The 26,546-nt window shown below is 44.4% G+C and overlaps 1 protein-coding gene across 3 annotated transcripts in view; it reads right to left on the bottom strand.

The window, feature by feature from the left end:
- The window catches only part of Adcy3 (adenylate cyclase 3), an 82,609-nt gene that overhangs the window by 45,545 nt on the left and 10,518 nt on the right, over positions 1-26,546 (bottom strand). The window contains exon 1 of one of the 3 annotated variants that reach the window (XM_063231504.1): positions 20,992-21,010. The exons of the other annotated variants lie outside the window; for them this stretch is intronic. The gene's annotated coding sequence lies outside the window, so the exon portion shown is untranslated. Of the gene's footprint in view, positions 1-20,991; positions 21,011-26,546 lie in introns of those variants that run through there. 3 annotated transcript variants of the gene reach the window in all.

Below are 26,546 nucleotides of genomic sequence, written 5' to 3'. Positions count from 1 at the left end.
AAACCCATGTTTGTGGTACTATTTTTAATGTTTTTAAATGTTTGCTTTCAAGTAAAATAGATCTCTGTCCTTTATAGCATAAGCTCCACCGAGGCAGGGAAAATCTGCCTAGTGATCACTGAGTTCCCAGTACTCGGCAAACACCTAGCATCATGACTAGTGGGGGGAGAAAAGAGGGAAGAGCGTGAGAATTACACGGTCATCTCTGCCTCAGATGAACCAGGCGAACATACCCTGTGTCCCCGGCACCCCACTTGAAATGCATCCCCAACCTAACCATCTTCTGCCCTTCCCGCTAACTCTAGCTTAACCCCACTCACCCCGGAGCCTTCCTGATGGTGCACCCCAGCAGTCACACACCCTGGTTTTCATCGTAGGGTGTATCAGGGAGAGGCCTCTTGGGCTTTGTGGCTGATCCCGACTGGGAAGAGTTAAAGCTTCACTGGGGAAGCGATTGGTTAAGAAGATAAAAGCAGAGGCAGCAGGGAGGGAGCCCCTCCTCACCCACCTCCCCTAAAACACAGGGGGGACAAGGGGCAGCCACTTAAAAGAAACGCTTTATTTAGTATATAAACACACACACCCTACAACACTCTACTCTAGGGCCACTGTGTTACTGCACCAGCCCTTTTCCTTAAAGGCTAACTTTGCCTTGTGTAAGTAAGGGCTCCATCAGTTTTAGAGATAAGACCTTGACGGCCACGTCAGGTCCAGGTAGGGATCTACACTTAGACTACAGACACCCACATTAAGGGTCTTAGGGCCCAAACAGCCCATCAGGTTGTGCCGTGCTCGTGCTCCGGGGCGAGGCTCTCTGCCACACTAACAGAAAGGGCTGCTTGTCGGGGTAGCTATCTTTCTCCTCCTTTTCCCCGCTTCCAATAGTGTCCAACAAAACATCTTCCTTTCCTTAAATTTACAGCCCTGGCTTCTTGTTGATACGGAGTTTACCCATCTCAGAGCCGCCTCCCCTGCCCCAGCAGATGTGGGCAGCTGTGCTCGTTCCCTGCGCACAGCACTGTGTTTGGAGAAACAGAAATACACACACGACCCTGCGATGCAGGGGACAACGGTCTGCAGCACAGCCCCACAGATCACGCCCTCTGGAGACCAGCAGGCCGGGCGCAGACACCAGCTGTGCGCACCGGCTGTCTAGCAGGGGAGGAGGTGACTCGGGACAGCTGGCTGCTTTCCTTCGGCCTTATACCCTTTCTGAAATGAGTATTTCCTTCATGAAGAGACCACAAAGAATGAGCACTCTTAACAGTTCCTCTGGGGCTGGGCATTTAGCCCTGTGACATAAGCACCTGCTTGGCAAGCCCAAGGGCATGAGTTCGATCCCCGGTGCCAAAAGTAGAAAGCTCCATACCCGTGGGATGCCCTGCCCGCCAGAGGACTTGGGGACCCACTGATATGGGGTCCCCTCACTCCTCAGGATGCCCCGAGGGTCCCATGTGGGGAGAACCCAGGGGATCCACCCTGCTGCTCTGTGTTGTGGCTTGGCATAACTGATGCCATCTTGAGCATCTAACTAGTGCCTATATTTGACCCAGAAAAATGAAAAAATTACTCAGGGTACAAGTCCCATGAGAAAAGCAGAATGAGCTGTACCTGCAGGAGAAAAATTAACCTGCTCAACAAAAGAAGCAGGATACAGGCGTCAACTGAAAATTAATGAAAGATTCCAGCTAAACTGTTTCCAACAGGATGTCTTTTGTGATTCTCTCTTTTAAAAACTGTAACTTTCCAGTTCGGGACCACTTGTTTGGACTCTGAATCAGGGGTGTCTGTAGATGAGTGGTCCTGAGCTCAGCTAATTAAATCCCGAATTTATCAATTTGGCTGCTTGGATTCCTAGACTGTTGTTCACGAACCCACCTCACTCTGCCAGCAAGGTGTGAGCTTCAGTGAGTCAGGGTCACAGCCACCAGGAGGGAAGAGGGAAGGCATCACCCCGCCTCTTCACCGGTCATTGTTACTCGGGGTTCAGCCCCAGCCCCGCATTCTCTCTGACACCTTGGGATGGGCATGCGGGACTTCTTAGGGTAAAGGGCACAAGGTGACAGACACACAGTGTGCCTCAGGATGTATTAGCTATGATTATGAAGCATAGCATGAATTCTCAAGACGGCTACCCGACTTGACTCCCGTTTCAAACTTTCCTGTCTCCCTGAGAAGAAGGTGCAGTCCCTGTTCCCTAGGGCCGTGCCCAGGTCCCAAGGCTCTGGGGCTGGGAGCTGGGAAGTGGGTGTGGACTCTGCCACTCAAGTCTCTACCCGCCCAAGGTCAGGAGGAACCAAGGTCAGGAGGTCTACATTTCCTCCTAGACATTTCCAGGCAGACCCATTTCAGGTTCATTTTTATATCTGAATGAGATTAAGATTTTCTTTCCATACAGACATCTGATTATTCCAACATCATTTGTTCAAGACTATCTGAGTTATCTCAGCACTTTTATTAAAAATGTACTGATCACGTGTGTAACTTCCAGACTTTATTCAGATCCATTTATATCACTAAATCCCTGTTTTCAGCCTGTGGCTATACTGTCTTGACCAATATGGCAAATCAGATAGCCTAGGTCCTCTAATTTTTTTAGAAAAATTGTTTTGGCTTTTCTAGTTCATGTATCCATGTAAATCTTGTAGTCATTGATTTCTATGAGAAAGGTCAACAGAATTTGGATTAAATTCAGTCTGCAGGGGCTGGGGATTTAGCTTAGCAGCATAAGCGCCTGCCTTGCAAGCAGGCAGTCGTGAATTCGATCCCTGGTACCAATAAAAACGAAAAAGACAAAAAAAAAAGAAAGAAAGAAATTCAATTTGCAACAATTTGGAAGAACACTATCACATTATTAATTATTATCTGTGATGTTACCATTAACTTAGGTGATCTTTCAACAATGTTTTATCACAATTTTTACTATAGAATTCTTATACATTCAATATATTTTTAAATATTTCATGGTTTTGGATGTTATTTTAAATAGATTTTTCAATTTCTAGTAGTTTTTCTTAGTAAATAAAAATACAATGTTTCTATTAAGCACATAACCTGCAACCATGTAAACTCACTCTCAGAAGCTCTTCTGCGGAGTCCTTCAAATTGTCTACACAGATGATCACTGAAAAGATTTTACCCCAGTTGGGACACTGTAGCCGGTAAAGCCTTGGAGGTGCAACCAAGGGCTCTATCTTCCCCGCCCCTAGGAATTTACCTGTGGCTTGAAATGAATACCAATGGGCTGGCTGTGCATCACTAATGCCCCTTAGGCACCACCCCAAGCCTAAGCTATGCGTATGCCCCCACACCACGTGTCTGCCGGAGAGAATGCCAGCCCCCGGACACAATGCTAGACCCCAGAGGGTCGGGGGAGTCTCTCCCACATTCTTAAAATAAGGTCATCTATATTTCATACTTACCTTTTCAGCTGCGCCAAAATTCTATCATATGGTTCCCTGATTGGGAATCCAATTCTATCAGATGGTGCCGTGACTGGGATCGGCAGGTGAGTGACTTCTGAAATCCCCATTCCGAGTCCCCTGACGATTCATGAACTGGACTGCATCCTGGATTAATTCCTCACTTCTCAACACTCGGCAGCTGCTAAACTTGTCGCTGATGGTTTGCAAACAAAACCGGTCTAATTCATTTACCACAGGGGAGCAACCTCCGAGATTACTTGACACTGGGCCAGACCACACGCGGGTTTTCTTCCTGTTACGTGGACTCGGGTGACGCTCTCACGTCCTTAGGCAGCCCAAGGCAGAGCCTTTCTCAGTGGGCCAGGCCCCACACAGGGAGCTCTCACATCCTTTAGAGCCTTTAAGCTCTCACAAGCAGAGCCGTTGCTGTATTCCACAGAAAATCCACTTGTGTTTTTGGTGACGGCCAAATATCACAAGCTTCGGAACTAAATTACTGATTACCGTTCGGTCTACGAGGTAAAGGTGACGATCTGACCTGGTTAGGCCATGGTCCATTGCCTCACCTGACTGTGACTCCGTGGGCCAGGCCCCACACCAGATTTTATCTTAGGGAACACTTCCTGTCCCCCAAAAAACCATACCTATTTATAGCTTATCACACTGATGACAAGTTTATAAAAACTCTCTATCTTTGGGCCTTTGTTTTAAGCATGTGTCCCTTCCCACTGTTCTCCAGGATCCCTCCCTCCCCACACTGAGGACAGCCTTTCAAAGCTTTCTCAGCGTCCTCTGTTTCCTCCCTGCTTCCCCGCCAGGATGGGAGAGGAGCACCCAGACAATGTTGGGGAAAATACGTGTGAACTGCTCTGGGCCCTCATGCCCCAGGCCAGCTCTGCACGTGCGTGCCCTGCACTCCCCCCGCCCCATCCTCCGTGTTCCACCCTGCCCTGCATGCTGCATGCCTCTCTGTCTCCGGAGCAGTCCCAGCCCCGCCCCCAAGCACAAACTGCTAGGCTCTGAGCACAAACACAGCTCCACACGCCAGGGCGGCTCTAAACACCAGCACAGATTAAAAACAACAGGTCGCAGCAGACAATTCATTGTTCCTGATCTGACGGTATATTCATGCTTTCAAATATAAAATTTCTGCTGCCTTTTTCTTGTGTTCCAGCCATGACAAATGTTTTCTTTCAGATCCAGACATACGCTTAGAGATGTTTCACAAATTTCTTCGGCGTTCAAATGTTAAAATGCTCATAGTTAATAGCCATTTAATGTTCTATGTTAAGCTTACTGCCTGTATTATACTGTACTGTTACCAATCTCCTAGATGTTTAACAACTAAAATTAAGAGGTAATTTTAAATTCCTTTTTGCTGAGAACCACTAGATCTTTTCCAAAAAAAAGGTTATGGGGGTTGGGGATTTAGCTCAGCGGCGTAAGTGCCTGCCTTGCAAGCAGGCAGTCGTGAGTTCGATTCCCAGTACCGATAAAAAGGAAAAAGACAAAAAAAAAAAAAAGAAAGAAAGAAAGAAAGAAAAGGTTATGATACAAAACAACAAGGCCTTTCCCAGCCTATCTGCCTGCCCTGGCTCCGCCCTCTACCGAGCCATAATTAACTATATTCAACTGACGTTAAAAGACACCGTAGCTGATCTCTCTCCTAAATAAAAAGGTACAAATTAATAAAACAGGCCATCCTCCAAAAATCAGATGGCATTAGACATTTTAATAACATAAAGAGATACTTAAATTATGACATAAATGACATGTCAGTTCCTAAAATTCCCTGGACCTTGTCCTCCTTATGGGAAGCCATTACAGATACCTTCTCCTGTAGACCAGATCCCAAGATAACAGGCTAAACTTGGCCCTCAAATCCCACAGAGACCTTCTTTATGGCTTTTCATGTTTTCAACAACAAGAGATAAAAAATATCTTTTAGCAGTGACACTTGGAACTCTGAGACAGGTAAACCAACACAAGCTGGAGCTGTCTGAGGCCCCCCCACCCCGGACCATGCCTCAAATGCAGCAGAAGGGCATTGGGCAAGAGCGTGCCTCATCCTGGCATTCCTCTGAGATCTTACCCCAGAGCCACTGGACTGTCCTAGCCACCAGAGAATGGGTAAGCCACCCTAACTTCTAGCCCTCACAGGAAATGCCAACACTGCCAGATTCATCACTGACAGATCTGGTTAAACTTGCTGCTGATGACTGACGGGGCTCAGGGCTCACAGTCCCCTTTAAGGTGTCCTTCTCAGAGTCCAAGTCCCACTCGAGGTCTCAGGCAAGACATTCTCTATACTTGTGGACACAGAGGCCATGTATAGGGTTCTTCCTGAGTTTTCAGACCACTATATTAAGTCCTCAGTCTCTGTAGGGGGTATTGATGGCCAACCTATGCAGCCTTTACAAACAGGGTGTATTTCATGCAGATTCCAGACTGCTTCTTCCCAATCCACCCAGTGGTGCCAAATCTTCCCTCCACCACTCACTCTACAGTCCTAAATCTTAAAAATGCTTTTTATTCCCTTGTGTTTATACAGACTGACCCAGACACTCTGAGGTCTCAAGGCTTACACCTGTTATTACTAGCAAACGTCTCCTCAGGAACACATAGTACCCCCTTTCCTTTCCTATTCATCAGTTTCTCAGACACAACCCTGGTCAAGACTGACAGATAAATTTTATCTTCTCACCTTTGTTTATACTTTTTCAGGATACACAAAAGCCTTTCTCACAACCAGGGAGACTGCTGATATACTTACTAAAGTCCTGTTAGAGCAAATCATCCCAAGGACTACAACCAAGATAAAACGGCCCATACCTGGTCTTCCTGGCAACCGCAACAGCGGTCCAAGTTGCTCGACTGCCATCCTGGTCTCACATCACTCAGGCTAAGTGGTGCCCTTCCAGCCCCAGATCTAACCATCCTTTGCCCACTCATCTCCACCTCACCAAGGCCTCAGAGCCACAACTCTCAGGCTGTCATGTTTTGTTATCCAATTTGGTTTCTAATTTCTTATCCTTTTTTACAGCAGGACTCTCAACAGTCTTTCCCAAAGACTCCCACATAATGCATACCAGAGACAAGCCTTACCTACCCACCCTCTTAACTTTTACCCTTTCAGATGGGGGAGTAATCACCTCTCATAACTTCACTCCTCCTAACCCCACATTTATTTTTCAGAATTCTACCTTACCATGACAATGATTCTACCTCAACATGGTCCTGATAAAATGACATATCTAAATCAAGGGCACCTTTCCTTCTACCTCACCTGGGTCCTTAAATATGACAGTGCCACGCCTCCTCATAATACCTTGTCTTTTTGTTTTTCCAGTCTAACATATGAGCATTCACCAGTGATAAAGTTGTCCTGGCTAAAACACCTGGCACCAGCTTCTCCATGAGCATCAACTGTCTTCCCGTCAACAGTCCTAAACCCCAGTACAGCACCCCCTTTCAGCAGGAAGCAGTAAAAGAAAGAAAATCTTCGCCCTTTTTCCTAATAATCAAAAGACAGGAATGAAAGGATTTTGCCCTGGTTGGGACACTGTAGCTGGTAAAGCCTTGGAGGTGGAACCAAGGGCTCTATCTTCCCCGCCCCTAGGAATTACCTGTGGTGTGGAATGAATACCAATGGGCTACCTGTGCATCACTAATGCCCTTTAGGCACCACCCCAAGCCTAAGCTACACGTATGTCCCCACCTCACATGTCTGCCGGAGAGAATGCCAGCCCCTGGAGACAATGCCAGAGCCCGGAGGGCTGGGGGGGGGTGTCTCCCCACATTCTTAAAATGAGGTCATTTATATTTCATACTTCTTATCTTTTCAGCCACGCCAAAATTCTATCATATGGTTCCCTGATCGGGAATCCAATTCTATCAGTCGGCTGACAAGAAAGACTGTGCTTTCTCTTTCCTGTTTGTATGGGGTTTTTTCCCCCTGTATTGATCTGGATTGGACTTTGAGAGCAAAGCAAAAGAACTGAATATCCTTGTCAGCTGATCTTAGGGACAGCTACATAACTTAGGGGCCCAGAACAAAGTGAAAATGAGGGACCCTTTACTCAAGCAGCAGAAAAAAATATGACATTATATATTAAAATATAAAATTTTATCCTTTTTTTCTGTGATCATCCAACTTCTCGGGGCAGTTTTATTTGCTATTTAATGTTATTCTAACGAAAGATAAAAATTTTGAATTATTGCACAGACTTTACCATCTACTCTCTATTATGCACTGCCTATATATATATATATATATATATAAATATAAGAGGACTTAATTCATATTGCAAAATCACTAGAAGAAACAATTCATACTCCAGGGCTCGTAGGTATGTGTTTTCTTCTTCCCACTACAGTGGAAATGCTGCAGAAAACAAACTCAGCTGTCTTCTTTGCTCCTTGATACATACGGTCCACCAACACTCTCTGCCTTCAACTTCCTGATGCGGGAGGAAGGACCAAAGGGAAGGGAACCAAGGTCATCCACCCTCCTCCTCACATCTGCCTCACCAATTTTACACCGAGCAGTTGGCCAAACTGGGTTAACCCAAAGTCCAGGCTGCTGAGGCATCACAAAAAGCACATGTGAAGAATGACAGATGGCCCCCCACACACACAGGCTTCAAACAGAAGGCGCACATTCAAATGTACACTGAAGCATTTCAGGGCTGCATCAGTCATATGTCCATTAAGCCAACCCTGAGTAGGACGATGTCTGGGCTTTCAGTATTAAACACAATGTAGGGTTTTTGTGGGTGTCTTTCCTCAGGACAAAGAAATTCTCTACTATTCATGGTTTGCTAAGAGTTTTTGTCATGAAGAAGTGTCAAATTTTACCAAATGTGTTTTTCTGCATTTGTTGAGATTCCCTTATGGGCTTGCTCTTTTGCTAGTATGTTGAACTACACTAATTTTGAGATGTTAAAAGGAGACTGCTGGCTGAGAGTGATGGCACACACCTATAATCTCAGCGCTTGGGAGGCTGAGGCTGGAGGATCAGCATGAGTTCAAGGCCAGCCTGAACTACACAGTGAGACCTTGTCTCAAAAAAAAAAAAAAAAAAAAAAAAAAAAAAAAAAAAACCATAAAAAAACAAGATTAATGTGAAAATCTCTACTTGATCTGTAGAACTGTATTATTTATGAATGTATTTTTCTTTTCTTCAAAGAGAAAAAGCAACAAAATTTCAAAACAACAGGAGAGTAATAGTGGTTAATATATTGCATATTGTTATCTTTAAATTACTTACTCAGAGTACAAGGTACAGGCAGTAAATTGTCCAAACCAGATTAGCACAAACCTTTCTTTTCAATGAACAGACTAAGAGAAATTAGTACTATAACTGTGTTAACTATCTCACTTGTGTGTGTGTGTATATATATATATATATATTTTTTTTTTTTTTTTGCTTTTCCCTTCCTTTTTTCCTCCTTTCCAGCTTCTCCTTCCTTTTGAACAGTTACCTCCCATTTCACAATATCTACTGTATACTTTGGATCTTATTCTTTCAGCTTCTCACACTAGGGAGACAATATGATGTTTACACATGAGTCTATTTCACTTAAGAGTATGGTCTTGAGTTGCATCCATTTCCTATAAGTCTCCAGTTTATCCTTCTTTATGGCTGAGTGGTGCTCCATTGTATAAAGATCACATCTTTTCTACCCATTCCTCAATTGATGGGCATTTGGGGTATATCCAAAATTTAGCTATTACAAACTGTGTTGCTATCAACATGGGTGCACATATAACTCTGTGGCATGTTTTTAATTCTTCTGGGAAAATACCCAGGAGGGGAATAGCTGGATCAAATAGGACCTCTAATTCTAGTTTTTTTGAGGCATCTCTGGAGAAGGGCTCATTTTTCCCCACCAGCATTTGTCACTAATTGATATTTTTTTTGTCTTTTTCCTTTTTTTTATCGGTACCGGGGATCGAACTCACGACTGCCTGCTTGCAAGGCAGGCACTTATGCCACTGAGCTAAATCTCCAGCCCCACTAGTTGATTTCTTGATAGTAGCCTGGGATGAGGTGGCATCTCGGTGTTGTTTTAATTTGCTTCTATCAAATGACCAGTGCTGTTGAACATTTTTTCACGTATATATTTGCTGTTTGTATTTCTTCCTCTGAGAAGTGTGTATTCATCTCAGATGCCCATTTTTGAACTCGGTCTTTAAGTCTAGGAGGACTGATTTTTTTTCAGTTCTTTACATGCTCTTGATAGTAGTCCTTTGTCTGAGAAGCAGCTAGCAAACATTTCTCCCACATTATATGTGGTCTCTTCACTCTGTTGGTGTTTTTTTGTTTTTGTTTTTGTTTGTTTTTGTTTTGTTTTGTTTTGTTTTGCTGTGCAAAAGCTTTTTAATAAGATGGGACCCCAGTTATTGATTCTTTGTGACAGTTTCTATGCAATCAGGATTTTATTCATAAAATCTTTGCCTATACCACTGTCTTCAAGAGTTTTACCTATTCTATCTTCCAGAAAACTTAATGTTTCTGTTTTAATGTATATATGTTTTGGAGGTTTTTTTGAGGCAGGGTTTCGCTATATGGTCTAGGTTAGCCTTGAACTCACTTTGTAGCCCAGACTGGCCTCAAAGTCACAGTGATCCTCCTGCCTCTGCCTCCTGAGTGCTGGGATTACAGGCATGTGCCACCACGCCCAACTTGTTTTAATATTTAGATCTTTGACCCATTTTGAGTTTAGTTTCATGCAGATCTAGTTTAGATACTGACCTAGTTTTAATCTTCACATGTGCAAAGCCAGTTTTGCCAGCATCGTTTATCTTTCTTTCACCACTTATCTTTCTTTCAGGGAATATGTTTGGCACCCGTGTCAAAGATAAGGCGTATGCATATGTCTGGAGTTGCTTCTGCATCTTCTCATCTGTTCCACTGATCCTTGGGTCTGTTTTTATTGCCAGTACCAAGCATTTTTATCACAGTAGCTTTGGAGCATAATTTCAAGTCAGGGACTGTGATGCCCTTCCTGCCTTTGCCCAGGACTGCCTCTGTTTTCTAGTTCCAAATGAATTTCTTTTCTTTTCTTTTCTTTTCTTTTTTGTCTTTTTCATTTTTATTTGTACCGGGGATCGAACTCACGACCGCCTGCTTGCAAGGCAGGTGCTTATGCCGCTGAGCTAAATCCCCAGCCCCCCAAGTGAATTTCTGGTTCCAGATGAATTTTAGGATTGTCTGTGAGACATGCTGTTGGGACTTAGATCAGAACTGCACTGAATCTGTATAACAATTTTGGGAGTATGGCCATCTTCATTATATTGGTTCTTCCTACCCAAGAGCAAGGGGTATCTTTCCATTTTCTGAAGTTCTTTTCAATCTTCTTTTTTAGAGTACTGTAGTTTTAAGGCTGGGGATTTAGTTCAGTGGCATAAATGCCTGCCTGGCAAGTACAAGATTGTGAGTTCAATCCCAACACCAAAAAAAAAAAAAAAAAAAAAAAAAAAGAGTTCTGTAGTTTTCAATGTAGAACTCTTTTGTATCCTTCATTAGATTCTTAGGTTTTCTCTTTTTTGGATGCTATTGTGAAAGCTGTTGTTTCCCTGATTTCTCTCTCAGTGAGTGTTTTATTCTTGGACAGGAAAGCTATTGGTTTTTGAGTGCTGACTTGGTGTTTAGCCATGCTACTGAATTTGCTAATTAAGTCCAGCAGTTTTTGTTTTTGTTGTTGTTGTGTTTTGGCACCAGAGATCAAACTCACGACCTTAAGCCTCCCAAGCAGCAGCTAAATCCCTGGCCCAGTCTAGCAGTTTTTTAGTGGAGTTTTTGGGGTCTTCTATGTAAAGTATCATGTCATCCGCAAATAATGATAATTTAATCTCTTCCTTTCCGTTACTCCTTTTTTCTTTTCTTTCTTTTTTTTTTTTTTTTTAATCCGTACCGGGGATCGAACTCACGACCACCTGCTTACAAGGCAGGTGTTTAGGCAGCTGAGCTAAATCCCCAGCCCCTCATTACTCCTTTTCTTTCTCGTCTAATTGCTGTGGTTAAAGTTTCCAGAACTATGTTGAATCATTGGAATCCTTGTCTTGTTCCTGATTTGAGGGTGAAAGCTTTCAGTTTTTGTCCATTTAATATGATGTTGGCTGTTGGTTTGTCATACGTGGCTTTTATCACATTGAGATAAAGACTATCTATTCCAACTTTTCACAGGGTACCATGAATGGGTGCTGGACTTTGTCAAGAGCTTTTTGACATCTATTGAGATGATCATACAGCTTTTGCTCTTGGCTCTGCTAATATGATGTATTCCATGTATTGATTTACATATGTTGAACCATCCCTGCATCCCTGGGATGAATCCCACTTGGTCACTATGTATAATTTTCTTGATGATTTGCTGCATTGTGTGCCAGTATCTTATTTGTGCATCTATATTCACTAGGGAGATTCGCCTGTAATTCTCTTTCTTAGTTGGGTCCTTCTCTGGTTTTGGTATCAGGGTAATGCTCGCTTCCAGGAATGAATTTGGGAGTGCTGCTTCCCTTCCAATATCATGAAAGAGTCTGGGAAGTAGCAGCATTAGGTCTTCTCTATCTTTATTGTGACACTCAGCAGTGAATCCATCAGGGCCTGGGCTTTTCTTTGCTGGCAAGTTTTTAATTACCTCTTCAATTTCACTGGCTGAAATTGGGTTACTGAGAATTTTTTTTGTTTGTACCAAGGATCAAAGTCATGACCTCACACTTGCCAGGCAGGCACTTATGACACTGAGCTAAGTCCCCAGCCCATGAGAATTTTTGTATCTTCTTGATTCAACTTTGGTAATTCATATGCATCTAGGAATCTGTCCATTTGTTCTGCATGTTCCATTTTATTAGAATACAAGTTTTCAAAACAGGTATGGACAATTTTCTGGATTTCTGCAGGGTCCACTGTGATTTCAATGTGATTTCATTCATAATTGCATGGATTTGACTCTTTTTTTTTTCTCTTTTTGATAAGGTTGACTAAGAGTTTGCCAATTTTATTTACATTTTTCTTTTTTATCAGTACCAGGGATTGAACTCACGACAGCGCACTTGCAAGGCAGACACTTATGCCGCTGAACTAAATCCCCAGCCCCTTATTTACATTTTTCAAAGAACCAATTCTGTGATTCATTGAAAGTTGTTCATTTGCACTTGCTCTGTTTTCCTAAAATTGGTATTTACTACTATAAATTTCCCTGCTTTCATTAAATTCTGGTATGTTGTATTGTCATGACCACTTAATTGTAGAAACTTTTTTTTTTCTTCTCTTTTTGAGACAGAGTCTCACTATGCAGCTCCGGCTGGCCTTGAGCTTACTTTGTAGCCCAGGCTGGTCTCAAACTTGCAACGATCCTCCAAATTCAACCTCTTGAATGCTGGGATTACAGGTATTGCCACCATGACTGGCTGAAACTAATTTCTTAATTTCATCTTTAATCCTTTGTTTGTTCAGAAGGGTTTATGAAGTTGTGGTTTATTTTGCCATTTATTTCCAATTTCATTGCACCATTATATTTTATATACTTATATATTTTCACTTACCAGTAGTCTATTAAAGATATTTGCATACACATTTATGAAGGATATTCATCTCTAGTGTTTTGTGTTTGTTCTTTTATGTCTGCTTTTGATATCAGGGCAATAATGATTTCACAGAATTAAACTGGAAATATTCTGTCCTATTCTGCTTTTTGGCAGACTTTGTATGAGATCATATAATCTTTTTTGGGGGGTACTGGGCATCGAACTCAGGACCTCATGCTTGCTAAGCAGGTGCTGTGTCACTGAGCTATATCCCTGGCCCTATTTTATGTTTAAATGTTTGGTGGAATTCAGCATTGAAGTCACACAAAGGATTTATTCCAGATGTTGACTGTATTGATTTGTAATTATTTACATCATCATCTTCTGTTAACACTATTAGATCTGTGTATGTTCCCACTTTCTTTCATTGATCTTTTGTGTTCTCTCTCATTTTTCCTGACCAGCCAGGTGAACGATTATCAATTCTATTGACCTTTACAAACAACCAGCTTGGGAGTCACTGATTTTTTGTAAAATTTCTGCACGACAAATTTTATTTTTTTATTATTTGCTACTTCTTTCTCTGAATTTAGTTTTTGTATTAAAAGTGGGAAGCTTAGATCACTGATATTAGACATTTCTTTACTAATAAAAGCATTTTAATGCTATGAATTTTCCTCTAAGTGCTCCTTTGTCAGCATCCCACGTTTCAGCATGCTGTTTTTCCTTTTTTTTTCCTTTCCTTTTTCCTGGCACATTCTGCTACTGAGCCCCATCTGCCACCCTTCTCACTTTTTACTTTGAGACTGAGTCTTGGTAAGCTGCCCAGAGAGGCCCTAAACTTCTGATCCTCCTGCCACCACATCCCGAGAGACTGAGACTACAGGTGTGCCCTGCCATGCCTGTTCTCATTAGTACATCTATTTCCGAAGTCTCATGATTTCTTTCTTGCCATAGGATGTGTCCATTCCTAAATATCTGGAGGCATGTGAGATATTTGTTTCTACTTTAATCTATTTTTGGAAGGTATTTTATATGATTTTATTCTTAGTTAAATGTATCATCTTGTTTTATAGCCCAAAATAGAGGTTCGCAAGAACATTTGGGTGTACCTGAAAGGGGTACATATTCAATAGTTGTGGGATCAACGTTTCTACAAATAACCCTTCAGCAGAGCTCACTACTTAAGTGCACACTATATTCACATAAGTATTCCATGTCTGCTGGTTTACAGTCAAAAAAGTACTGTTGAGATTTCAAAGATAATTATGATCTATTTCTTGTAGCTTTACTTTTTTTTTTTTTTGTCTTTTTCCTTTTCATCGGTACTGGGGATCGAACTCACGACTGCCTGCTTGCAAGGCAGGCGCTTATGCTGCTGAGCTAAATCCCCAGCCCTGTAGCTTTACATTTTTGCCTTGTGTACTTTAAAGCTTTATCATGAGGTGCACATGTATTTAGGGTTATGATGCATTCTTAATGAGCTGACTCTTACCGTTGTGAAATATCCTTTGTTATTTCTGATATTTTTGCCAAAGTCCACACTGTCTCCAGGTTTTGTTTTTTTTTATTGGTACTTTCAGGGAGACAAGGTCTTCTTGCTATGTAGTGGAAGAGGCTGGTTTGAACTCAGTGTAGTTCAGGCTGATCTTCAACTCAAGATTCTCTTGCCTCAACCTAACAAGTGCTGGGATTGTAAAATGAGTTTCTTAATGATAGTTGTCATGGTTTATGTCGGTGGCCCCCAGACCTCATGCATTTGCATTATGCACTTGTAATTGGTTCATTGTCTAGTGCTTGGATTGATGGTCTCAATGCAACACCCACATAGAGGTGGAGCCAGATGTAATGTAATGGCAGGAAGAAGGTGTGTCTCTCTCTCTTGCTGGTTTCTGGCTTGCCGTTTGCAGCCGCCATGAACTGTGGCCCCACCATGCCACCCTGCGTTAAAGTCAACTGAGTGTGGACTGAAACCTCCAAAAACTGTAAGAAATAAACTTTTCCTTCCCAACTTTGGTCATCAGGTATTTTGTCTCAGCAATGAGTAAAAAGTAACTAAGACAATAGTTTATCATTGGGTCTTGCTTTCTATACATCTGAAATAGCCTATCAAATGGAGTTTTTATATCATTTATACTTAATATAATTATCAGTATGGCTGAATTTATTGTCTTGCTTTTTATTTTCCACTGGTGCCATATTTTCTTTGTTCCTTTTCCTCAAATCAAATTATTTATCAGCATACTGTATCTCCACTGTTGACTTTGAATCATAGTTCTGTTGTTTTGTTTAGGTTTTTTGAGACGGGGTCTCATTATATAGCCCAGGGTGGCCTTGAACTCACTATGTAGTCCAGGGTGGCCTTGGACTTATGGCAATCCTCCTGTCTCAGCCTCCTTAGTGCTGGGATTACAGGCATGTCACACCATGCCTAGCATGAATCATAATTCTTTTCTATGCTTTTTCAGGATTCTTTAGGACCTAACAAGATATGACTAACTTAGTAGACGACCTCAAACACTATTTTACATATAGTGTAAGAAAATTATAACAGTAAATCTTCCTCTCCTCTCCTTTCCTCTGTGCCATTGTCACACATTTTGCTTCTCAATGTGTTATAAATTCTGAAGTAACTTATTTATATTTTTGCTTTTAAGAAATTCTTCAGAGATTTAAAAAACAAGAAGGACTTCCAGGAAGACAGCAGAGAAACAGCCTCTCTGAGATTTGGTATCCAGACACTGGAATACAGCAATGTGAGGAACAGAAGAAAGACGGTGAGTTGCCAAGACCCAGCAAGCATCTGAAGAGAGGACTAACGCCCACAAGGAATACAGAGAGAGAGACCTCAGTGCAAAAGGAGGTGGCAGGTGGTGCTTTTTCCCTGAGCCCAGACTCCTGCATGGGAGCAGTGGCTCCAACCTGCACATGCACAGTAACTACAGATGACCAAAATGTCTCCACAGAGAAATGCACCAGTGGAAGAGAGCAGGGGACACAGTGGACTGCAGTGGCTGCTGAGTTCAGATGTTCCCCAGAAGAGGGTGACTGGCTGGTAGTCATCCTGGAGAGGGGCCAGCTGAGCTCAGAACTCAGAGCAACTGCGGGCACCTCCATCTTGTGGCTGGAGTGAAATGGAACTGAGCTCAGGCAGGCAGGAGGTCTAGAGCCAAGTTCAAGGGAGATAACTCAAGCCAGTGGGAAGCACACGAGTGTGGTAGGCGTAACAAATTGAGTTCCAGTAGGGGCTGGAGGTTTAGCTCAGCGGCATAAGCGCCTGCCTTGCAAGCAGGCAGTTGTGAGTTCGATCCCCAGTACCGATAAAAAGGAAAAAGACAAAAAAAAAAAAAAAAAAAATTGAGTTCCAGCCTCACAGCCAGAAACAAGCACTGAACTGCAGTGGAACTAGAGGTGCAGACTTGCTGGGATTATCTCCTACCCCACCGTAAAGCCCATGGCTGGCCTGCTGGGATCAATCAGCACAGATCTGGGCACTGTCTGCCCACTCTGCCTACCTATGGCAGTCCTGAAGTGGACATTGTTTTCTTCCTTTTTTCTTTAATCTTGGGTTCTTATTTTGTTTTCCTTTTTCCTGTTTTTAGATGAGTGAGTGAGCACTGTTTCTAGTTTTGTGTTCTGATCTGTTCTTGTTTTTATTTCTTCCTTCTCCCCTGTCCTGTCTTCTCTAGTTTCCTGAAGCATGTGCAATCTTCTTTTGTCCTCCTTCTTCTATTCCTCGACTTTTTCCCCAGCCCCTTTTAAATTTTTTCCCCTAATGTTAAAATCACCATTTCCAGGGCACATTTACTGTATACAATTTTCTGGTCCATTTTAGGTTTTGTTATATAACTTCAATATAGTTCAAAAAGTTCAAGATGGCAAATAACAGTTGCCACAGTTTGTGATTTTCTTTTTTTCCTTTTATTTTTTTGGTACCAGGGATCAAACTCATGATTGTACACTTGCAACGCAGGCGCTTATGCAGCTGAGCTAAACCCCCAGCCTCCAGTTTGTGATTTTCTAGGCTGTGTTTGATGTCATCATTATTGCTGATTATACTACTATAAATTCAAAGTATATGTAGCAGAACAAGCCAGTGTGAGGACAGACTATCAGACATGAATGACAGGACTGCAGTTAGCATTCATGAAAAGAAAGATTTCTAAGAGTGTATTGCTACTCCCAAATTCATTCCTGGAATTAAGCATTACCCTGATACCAAAACCAAAGAAGGATCCAACTAAGAAAGAGAACTACAGGCCAATCTCCCGAATGAACACTGATGCACAAATCCTCAATAAGATACTGGCAAACAGAATGCAGCAAATCAAGAAGGTTATACACACGACCAAGTGGGATTCATTCCAGGAATTCAGGGATGGTTTGACAGATGTAAATTAATACATGGAATACATCCTATTAACAGAGCCAAGATGTCAAAAAGCTTTTGACAAAGTCTTGTACCCATTTATGGTAAAAACTCTGCAGAAGGTTGGAACAGATGGTCTTTATCTCAATCTGATAAAAATCGTCTATGACAAAATAGATACTAAATAGACAAGAACTGAGAGCTTTCACTCTCAAATCAGGAACAAGATAAGGATGTCCACTATCAACTCTTGTTCAGTTCTAGAAACACTAGCTAGAGCCACTAGACAAAAGGGGGAGAAACATAATATGGATAAGGAAGGAAAAAGTTATCATTATTTCCAGATGACGTGATCCTCCACATACAAGATCCCCAAAATTGCACCAAAAGACAGACTTAAGAAACAAATCAGCAGCATGGCAGGATATAAAGTTAACAGTCAAAAATCAATAGTGTTCATGTACACTAAGAAAGACACTAGAGGAAAAAATACCATTCACAATGGCATTAAAAAAAATCAGAAATACTTGTGAATTAATCTAACCAAGGACGTTAAAGACCTTTAGAATGGAAACTGTAATATTCTGAAAAGGGAGATTAGAAAGTATATCAGAAAACAGAAAGCTACTCCAATACTCACAATGGTCATAGTTCTAAAACTGTTACAACAGATTTAGCGCAATCCCAATCAAAATACCAATGGCGTTCCTCACACCACTACAGAAAGCAATCCTAAAAATTTACATGGAACTGTAAGAGACCTTGAATAGCAAAAGCAATTCTCAGCAGCAAGGGCAAGGCAGGAGACAAGGCAATCCCAGATTTGAAGTTATCCTACAAAGTTGCCATGGTAAAAATAGCATTGTACCGGTCCAAAAAAAAATCCCAACCCCAACCCAAGTATCAGTGGAACAGAACAGAAACTGCTCCAGGCACACCCAGCTACTTTATCTTTGACCAAGCAGGGAAACACTTTTGCTGGAAGAAAGACAGCCTCTTTAACAAATGGTGCTGAGAAAACTGGCTTCCCATATGCTGAAGCTTGAACCTAGACCTGTATCTCTCACCAGTACTAAACTAAAAGGATCAGAGATTTAAATAGTAAAACAGAAACAATCTGCTGGAAAACAAAACAAGCAAAACTCTTGAAGATATAGGTGAAAGCAAAGATTTTCTGAATAGAACCCTGGCTGCACAAGAAATTATACCAGAAATAACAAATGTGATTACATCAAATTTGAGAACTCCTGCACAGCAAAGTAAACCACCAGCGGAATGAAGAGACAACTTACAGAATGGGGAAAAATTTTGCCAGCCACTCCTCAGACAAAGGACTAATAATCTAGAATACATAAAGAACTCAAAAAGTTAGACCCCGCTGCAGATTTAAAGATTTAGTGAAGAAATGGGCATCTGAAATGAACAGGCACTTCTCAGGTGAAGAAGTACAAATGGCCAAAAAATACATGAAAAAAATGTGGCCATCACTGGCCATCAAAAAATGCAAATTATAACAACACTGATATTCTATCTCACTCCAGAAAGAATGGCCTTCATCAAGAAATCAACCGGGAACAAATGCCATGGGGCTGTTTTTGGGAGCGTGAACTTGTACGAATTAGTACAACCACTTCGGAAATCAGTGTGGAGGTTCCTCAAAAAACTCAAACAAGAAGTTATGTTTGACCCAACTATTGCCCTTCCAGGTTTCTCCCAAAAGAGTTACAGACGTCACACCGTGATGCACGCACACCCATGTTTACAGAAGCACAATTCATAACAGCTAAATCCCAGGAGGAATCTGTACGTCCATCAACTGATGAAAAGACAAAGCGAATGTGGTATTTATACACAGCAGACTACTACTCTGCATAAAGGAGGCTGAACTTGAGCCAACTGTATGGAAATGGATCAACCTTGAGACCATAATGTTAGGAGGAGTAAACCAGAAACCCCGGCTCACAAATAGCATGGTTTCCCTCATATGAGAAACTTAATATATAAAGTACAAAATAAAGGACAAATAAGAAGAAAGAAGAGAAAGAGTTATTATAATCCAGCATGGACAATGTATCTAAAAATGTGCCTTAATTTAGTATAATGGTCTTATGTGCCATATGTTTTTGGCCTATGAGTCTGGCTATTAAATCTGTATGCATGATACAGATTTAACTTTATAAGAACATATAAAATAAATAAATCTAATACTAGCAAAAAAAATAAGTGAGGTGTGAAGGGAAGGGAAAAGAATACAGGTGTGCTCTGTACATCCACCAACTCTCCACAATGAATGTGATCATTATACACTGTAAGCATTCGCTAACAAAAATAATCCCAACACTCGGGAGGCTGAGGCAGGAGGAACGTCACACACTCAAGCCCAGCCTGAGCTACATAGTGATTTCAAGGCCAGTCTGAGCTACATAGCCAGGCCCTGCCTCCAAAGCATTAAAATAAAATGAAGTAAAAATAAAAATTTTAAAAAAGAAAAAGGGCCAAGGGTTTAGCTCAGGGTCACAAGCACCTGCCTAGCAAGCACAAGGTCCTGAGTTCAATTCCCAATACAAAAAAAGAAAAAAGAAAATCACACACCTCAGGGCAGCCAACAGCGAAGAACAAGGGAAGAGCCAGGCAGGAAGGAGCCAGGGAGCAGATAGCGTCCCCATGGTCACGCCCCATGGCCGTCTGGACACTCCCAGTGTGCGCTGCTCTGCTGGTGGCCTCAAGGCTAACCACGACACTATGGCATGCAGCCTTTCACGGGCTTCCATTTTGGATTCCAAATGACTTTCCAGAACCCTGTCGTATTACCTCACACGCCCGAGTCTCCACGATCTCTGCTACCACACACGTTTCACGGGCATCATGTTTCCCTCTGGGGCTCTGCTCCCAAGCAGACACCTCCGTCCCCCTCCGAGCCCTCAGGGCCGGAAGCCCTGTGTGCCCACCAGCACCGCCTCCCCCTGGAGCGCCTCTGCACTGTGGCGTCCAGGTCACAGTGGCCCCTTGAAGAAGGGGAGTGCTAGGCGCACAAGAGATGATTCTACCTGCATGCACCCCGCAGGGTCTGTCCTCAGACAAGGATGTGGAGGTGAGGTCAGGAGCTGCTGCCCAGGTTCCAAAGGGAAGAATGAGCCACAGGCAGCCTGAGTCCAGCACGCTCAGCTGAAGGAGTGGTCCTCTAAGAGTCTGTGTCTCAAGAGTTAGGAGGGAAAATTCCAATCTGAGTTCCTCTTTCTAAAGCTGGAGGGGCAGGAGCGGGAGAAGAGTCCTGGGAAACCCCTCGGCACAGGTCTCTGGGGCGGAGGACCACAGGCTGGGAGCCCAGAGACCCTGGGGAGGTTAACGCCAGCAAGCACTGCAGCCCCAATGCTTCCCATTTTGCACCCCTGGAAGCTTGCGATGGCAGAAAACCTCAGGGCTGCCTGCCCGCCCTCCACCTCCGCCTCTGCGCACAACCACACAACAGTCTATGAAACCAAGTCCTCCTGGCACCCCGCTGCCCTCCCACTCACGCCCGTACCCCCATTTCGCTGCCTCCGGGATCCGCCTACCCCTCTGTGCCCATCCTCCCAGCCCCTCTAAGCTATCTCCCCCGCAGCTCCTTCCGCAGTCACAGGACCCTCAGAACAGAGCCTTCCAGCCCTGACCTGCCCAGCTCACCAGGCTGCTGTCCTCCTGGTCACTAGCTCCCGGATTCACCGAAGGGACTGGAATGGGTGTCAGGCCACAGCCCCGGGCAGTCAGACTGCGTGACCTCAGGCCTGATCTCCTCTGGGTCTTCTCCCAAAAGCTGGAGAATGTCCTCAGAGCACAGCTCTCAGGCCATCCAGCTGTCTCTTCGTGCTGAAACAGCAGGCAGGAGGGAAGGCAAGCAGCAGAAAGAAACCAGATCCCCTGAGGTGCAAACACCAGCTCCTCCTGGCTTCGCCTCTTCCCAGCAGGATGTGGTTCCAGTTTCACACAGCCAGAGACAAACGTATACTGACTTTCCCATTCGAGCCAGGCTTTGCAGCTCAGAAAGTGCTTCTATATATTCCTCCCTGCTGCCCCATGAAGGCAGGCACACGGCCACAGAACAGACTTGTGATTCAGCACTATGCTGAGAGTTAGACAGGAAATCTAAGGGCACACAGAGGATTAAGCCGCTTGACTGCTTGACCAGCGTCACAGCGCTTACACATGCTAGGTCCAGCCTCAGAAGCCCAGTGACTTAGCCTCAAGTTACTAGCTGTGTACCCTGTCACCCACCCAAGCGTGGAGGGAAACCAAAATTTGGCAGGATCAAATAGTTTGTCCAAGACCCCAACAGAGGGGAGGAATTTGAACTCAGCTCTGGATTCCTGACAAAACATCTATGAAACAGGCAAAATAAGAAACACACAGAACCTCAGTCCTTGACCGGAAGGGGGACTCTGGCCTCCCACACAGTCCACAGAGGCTGGCTGAGCCCCTGAGGACCTGACCACACCTGGCCTGGCCACCCTCCTTCCCTTCCTCCTCCTCCTCTTGACCCCATGCCTCTGCCTCCCTGCAGCCTCACAGGTTCCCACAGATGCCTTTCCAAGTCCCGGTGAATGAACCACTCACCAGGCCCTAACAGACGGCAGTGCAAGGGAAAGCCAGGACCTCACTCTTGGCTGGGATGCTGCTGCCCCACAGCCACAGCCACCTCTGCCACCAGCCTGCTGAGCTGGGCTGGCCCTGGGTCTCCTGCTCAAAAGACTCCTGGCTCTCGACAATGGAGGAAGGCAGAAGCAGCTCGCCAGACCAGCCTGGCTCTTCCTTGGCTCAAGGAGCAACCACAGGAGCAGACGGCAAGCAGGGCCAGGAACTCCAGTGAGACCAGCTGGCTGCCACAAGACAGTGCCTGTGTCCCCTCAAGTGGAAGACCACAGTGACACCCAGGATGTGCAGATACTCATGCTGATTTGCATAAATTTACATAAATAATCCACCAATGCTAAATGTGCATATATTCACATAAGTACACAAATCCATAGAAAATTCTTTGGAAGTCTCCTCACCAAACACTGGGCAGTGCTACCCACAGGAAGCAGAGTAGAGAGGGAAGGAGGACTTTCATTTCATTCTTCATACCCCATAGTAAGCACTTGCAAAACGCAGAAGAAAATAGATTTTTGTATCTATCTTCAAAAAGGAGATGCTAGCTGGGCGTGGCGGTGCATGCCTGTAGTCCCAGCATCAGGAGGCTGAGGCAGGAGGATCACTGTGAGTTCTAGGCCAGCCTGGGTTACATATGAATTCAAGACTGGCCTGAACTACACAGCAAGACCCTGTCTCAAAAAAACCAAAAAAGAAAAGAGGGGGGATAAGGAGGGGAAGGAGTTTCCCAGTGATAAAGTATCCTCAGGGAATAATATGATAGGCAATATTTTCCATACTCTATTTCCAGCCTTTCCATAGTAAACATGTTTGTCACTTTGATACTGCATTGAACCATATACAGTGAAACTGCCACTTTTGGCAGGTTGAAAGTGATTTGCTATTGGCAATTTCACCTAATAATAATTCATGCACCAATATTCAACCAAAATGTATAAGGTGACTCCTTGATACAAGGCCCCTACCCAGGCAGTAATCAATTTTTCTTGAAAGAAAACAAACAGAGCAGGGCTTCCCTTGTGTGAGGGACCCCAGGTTATTCACGGTGCATTTCCAGCACCCCACAGCTTATACACCTATACCCAGAGCCACACCAGTCCAGAGAAAGAAAAGACACATAAGCAGACAGACAGAATATACAGGTCCACGGGTGGCACACAAATGAAATATTCTAAATCCAACAACAAATACAGAATCTGAGTAAGAAGACAAAGAAGGAATGTGTCAGGCACCAATTAACTTAATAACTGTGCTGCTCTTCCCCGATCTGACAGACAGAGCCGGAGAAGCAAGGAGGGAGGGGGCTGGCATTAGAGGGCACAGGCTGCAGAGCTGCTGACCGTCATTAAGGCTGGACAGGAGGCACGGGGACCACACCCTCCCAAGCTGTGTCCTGCGGTAGGTTGGATGGGCAGGAGAAGGTGCCGCTGTGCACCCCGGCACAGTTTGCAGCCAGGAAAGGCGCCCAAGTGGTGCTCGGCCCCGCACCACGTCACCCAAAGGCTTCTGAAAAGCTGGGCTGGCTGACAAGGAGCCCGAGGGGGTGCAAGCTGGTGGATTCCAGCGTGGGAAGATGCTGGGGAGAAAGAGGAAGCGGAAGTGTATTCTTCCTGTCTGGACTCCCGGATCAGGAATGGATGCACCAAGGGGGCTGAAGGAGCTCAACGCCAGAAAGCCAAGCACAGGACAGTGCTGGGTGGAGGGCCCTGAGGACCGCCAGCCTCTGCAGGACTGCAGCGCTCCAGCTGGCACGAGGGTCCACCTCCACCCCAACTTCCGGAGCCCCCCCAGAATTAGTCCTGTTTAGCCCCCAAACCCGTTTATGCCACTTTCTGGACATTGTATTTACATAAACGAATCAAACACAAATAAAACATGAATGTGATAGCTACTGTTTCTCAGAAAAGTGCCTTGGCAATATATCTAAAAGAAAATGCTACGAATTAGGAATAAACAAAAGAGTAAGTTTGAGCAAAAATAGCAAAGTCTAAAAATCTAGGACACTTCCCTGATTATGTCCAGCTGATTCTGTGGGGCATGAGGTACTGGACTGAACCTAGAGCCTTCGCCCAGAGCTGCATATTCCCAGTACTCTCTCATTTTGCTTTTGAGATTTGGTCTCACTCAATTGCCCAGGCTGGGCTTGAGTTCATGATTCTCCTGCCTCAGCCTCCCAGAATGCTGGACTTACAGGCATGCACCACCCACCGATGCCTAGCTTCCTAGTGACTTTATTTTATTTTTGAAACAGGGTCTCACTACATAGTCCCAGCTGGCCTTAAACACACTTGGTAGCCCCAGCTGACCTGGAACTTACAATGACCCTCCTGCCTCAGCCTCCCAAGTGCTGGGATTACATGAATATGCCACCATGCCTGGCCTTCTAGTGACTTTTAATTCTCATTTAGTTTGAAGGAAACTGAAAATTATGGTCAACACATGCTAGCTGCAAAAGAAGGCCACAAGGGCCGTGCCCCGGAGCCAGATGGAACACCCCTAACCTGAAAACCTGAAGTCTTGAAAACCTGAAAACCTGAAGTCCAAAATCTCAGACTTTCTGAGCAATGACATGGTGTCATAGGTAGAAAATTTTGCAACACGAAACTTTTGTCTCATATACAAAATTACTAAAAATATCGTATAGAATTATTTTCAGGGCATATGACTAAGATATAGTATGAAACAAGTGAATTTTGTGTTTAGACTTGGGGTCTTATCTCCAAGTTACTACATTATGTATATGCAAATAACCCCAAATCAGTAAAATTCCAAAATCTAAGGACTTCTGGTCCTAAGCATTTCAGATATGGGATACACAACACATATTTACACAAATATATACATAAGTATATAGATGTATATATAATTCTTGTGGCTCCTAGATTTTACTGACATTTTATAAAACCTACTGAGTTTTATTTAGCAGACTGAATCCATTTGAAGTGTACATTTTCATGGGTGTTCACAAATGTGCACATCCCCGATCAAAAGCTGAGCCACAATCCCAGCCACGGAGGAAGCTGAAGCAGGAGGACTGTGAGTCTGAGGCTGGCCTGGGCAACTGGTAAAAATAAAGAATAAAAAGGAAGTGGGGTTCGGCTGAGTGGCCCAGCAATTGCCCAGCAAGCACAAGGCTCTGGGTTCCACAGAGGAGGGGGTGCACAGGGAAAGAGAGACAGAGAGGCAGACAGGGGCCCAGAGACACTGCGGCTACCCAGAGTGCTCCACTGTGCCTCATCCCAGTGCGCTCCCCTCCGCGTCTATAAGGGTCAGCAGCTCTCACGACGCCAGGGTGGGCTCGCCTGCGTGCACCTGCCTGCCCCCGCTCCGCTTTGGCTATTGCTCCCTGTCCTCACACACAGTAACAGCCACTTGTTTTTAGCAACAGTTCCGTGCGCTGACACACAGCCGTGTGATTGCTGGCCACTCCCTTCACTTTTTGTATTAACAGCCTGTCTCCACCTGTCTCCACCCCTCAAAGCAGCAGCCTTCCAGCTCTGCGTTTGGAGAAAGCTAGAGGACCCGGCCTTTGGAGCTGAGGTTCTCCATGAGCCTGGGTGCCACCTGTCTCCCACTGTGTCGGCTACGAAGTCCCAGTGACAAGGCGGTGCACCTCACAGTGACACAGTGACGGTGAGGGCAGCGGACATCACACTGTACAGGCCTATGTAAATGCTGCCTGTAAGCAGACAGCTCAGTTGTGGCAAAGGATAGTGCCCCCCTAGGGGCATAAAAGCAAGGACTACACGTGTCAGGGACATCGCAGAAAGGCACCCGGCGCTATCTGCAGGCCGGACAGTGGGCCCCAGGGTCCTCTGCTCCTCTGCATCCAATCTAAGCCTCCAGAGTTGAGTATCACCAACCTCTGTGAGGAGGGAGGGACTCCGAGACGAGGGGGACAAAAGAAGGTCACCAGCGCCCCGGAGGACGTCCTACAACTTCACGTTCCCAATATGATGCTTATGATGCTACAGGTTTGCAGCCAGGGCCCCTGGTTCTAAATCAGGGCACCGGCTCTTACGGCTCCCGTGAGCTGACTAACAGATTGCGTCAGGCCGGCCTCCACCCCAACCATCAGAGATCTTCAGCGCCACCCTGCTTAACCCACTCCTGCAAAAACAGGATGAAGAGGAAAGAGGTGATAAATGAGAAGCCACGGGAGGGTCTGCGTACCCTAACCCTAACTAACCCTAACCCTAAGTATTCTTTGTCCTAAGAGAGCTTCGTCCAACGTACGTTCCAACACTTCTAAAGTAAAGCACAGCAGTGGGCCGGCTTTCGGACCTCCTTTCTCTCTTCCCCTTCCTATGCTCTATTCCCCATTACCTTGCTTTTTTCTCCTGATTATTAATTATCAGAAAGCCTGTTCAGCAAGCACAGCCATGATAAAGTTGAAGTTTTTTTTTTTTTTTTTCCTAGACACATCTAGGAAAACTGAATGTGGGTGTTTATTAGAAGGGGGATGGGCCAGGGTCGGTGACACACACCTGTAATCCCTTGGGATTACACCTGTAAACACTTGGGAAGCTGAGGCAGGAGGATCACCAGGAGTTCAAGGCCAGCCTCAGTTACACAGAGAGCCCAAGACCAAC

This window comes from Cavia porcellus, unplaced genomic scaffold (genome assembly GCF_034190915.1).
Source record: "Cavia porcellus strain 051 isolate PalLab524CR breed Dunkin Hartley unplaced genomic scaffold, mCavPor4.1 scaffold_1, whole genome shotgun sequence".
Lineage (NCBI taxonomy): Eukaryota > Metazoa > Chordata > Mammalia > Rodentia > Caviidae > Cavia > Cavia porcellus.
Note: the sequence above shows the minus strand (reverse complement) of the source record. Positions and strands in the feature narration are given on the sequence as shown.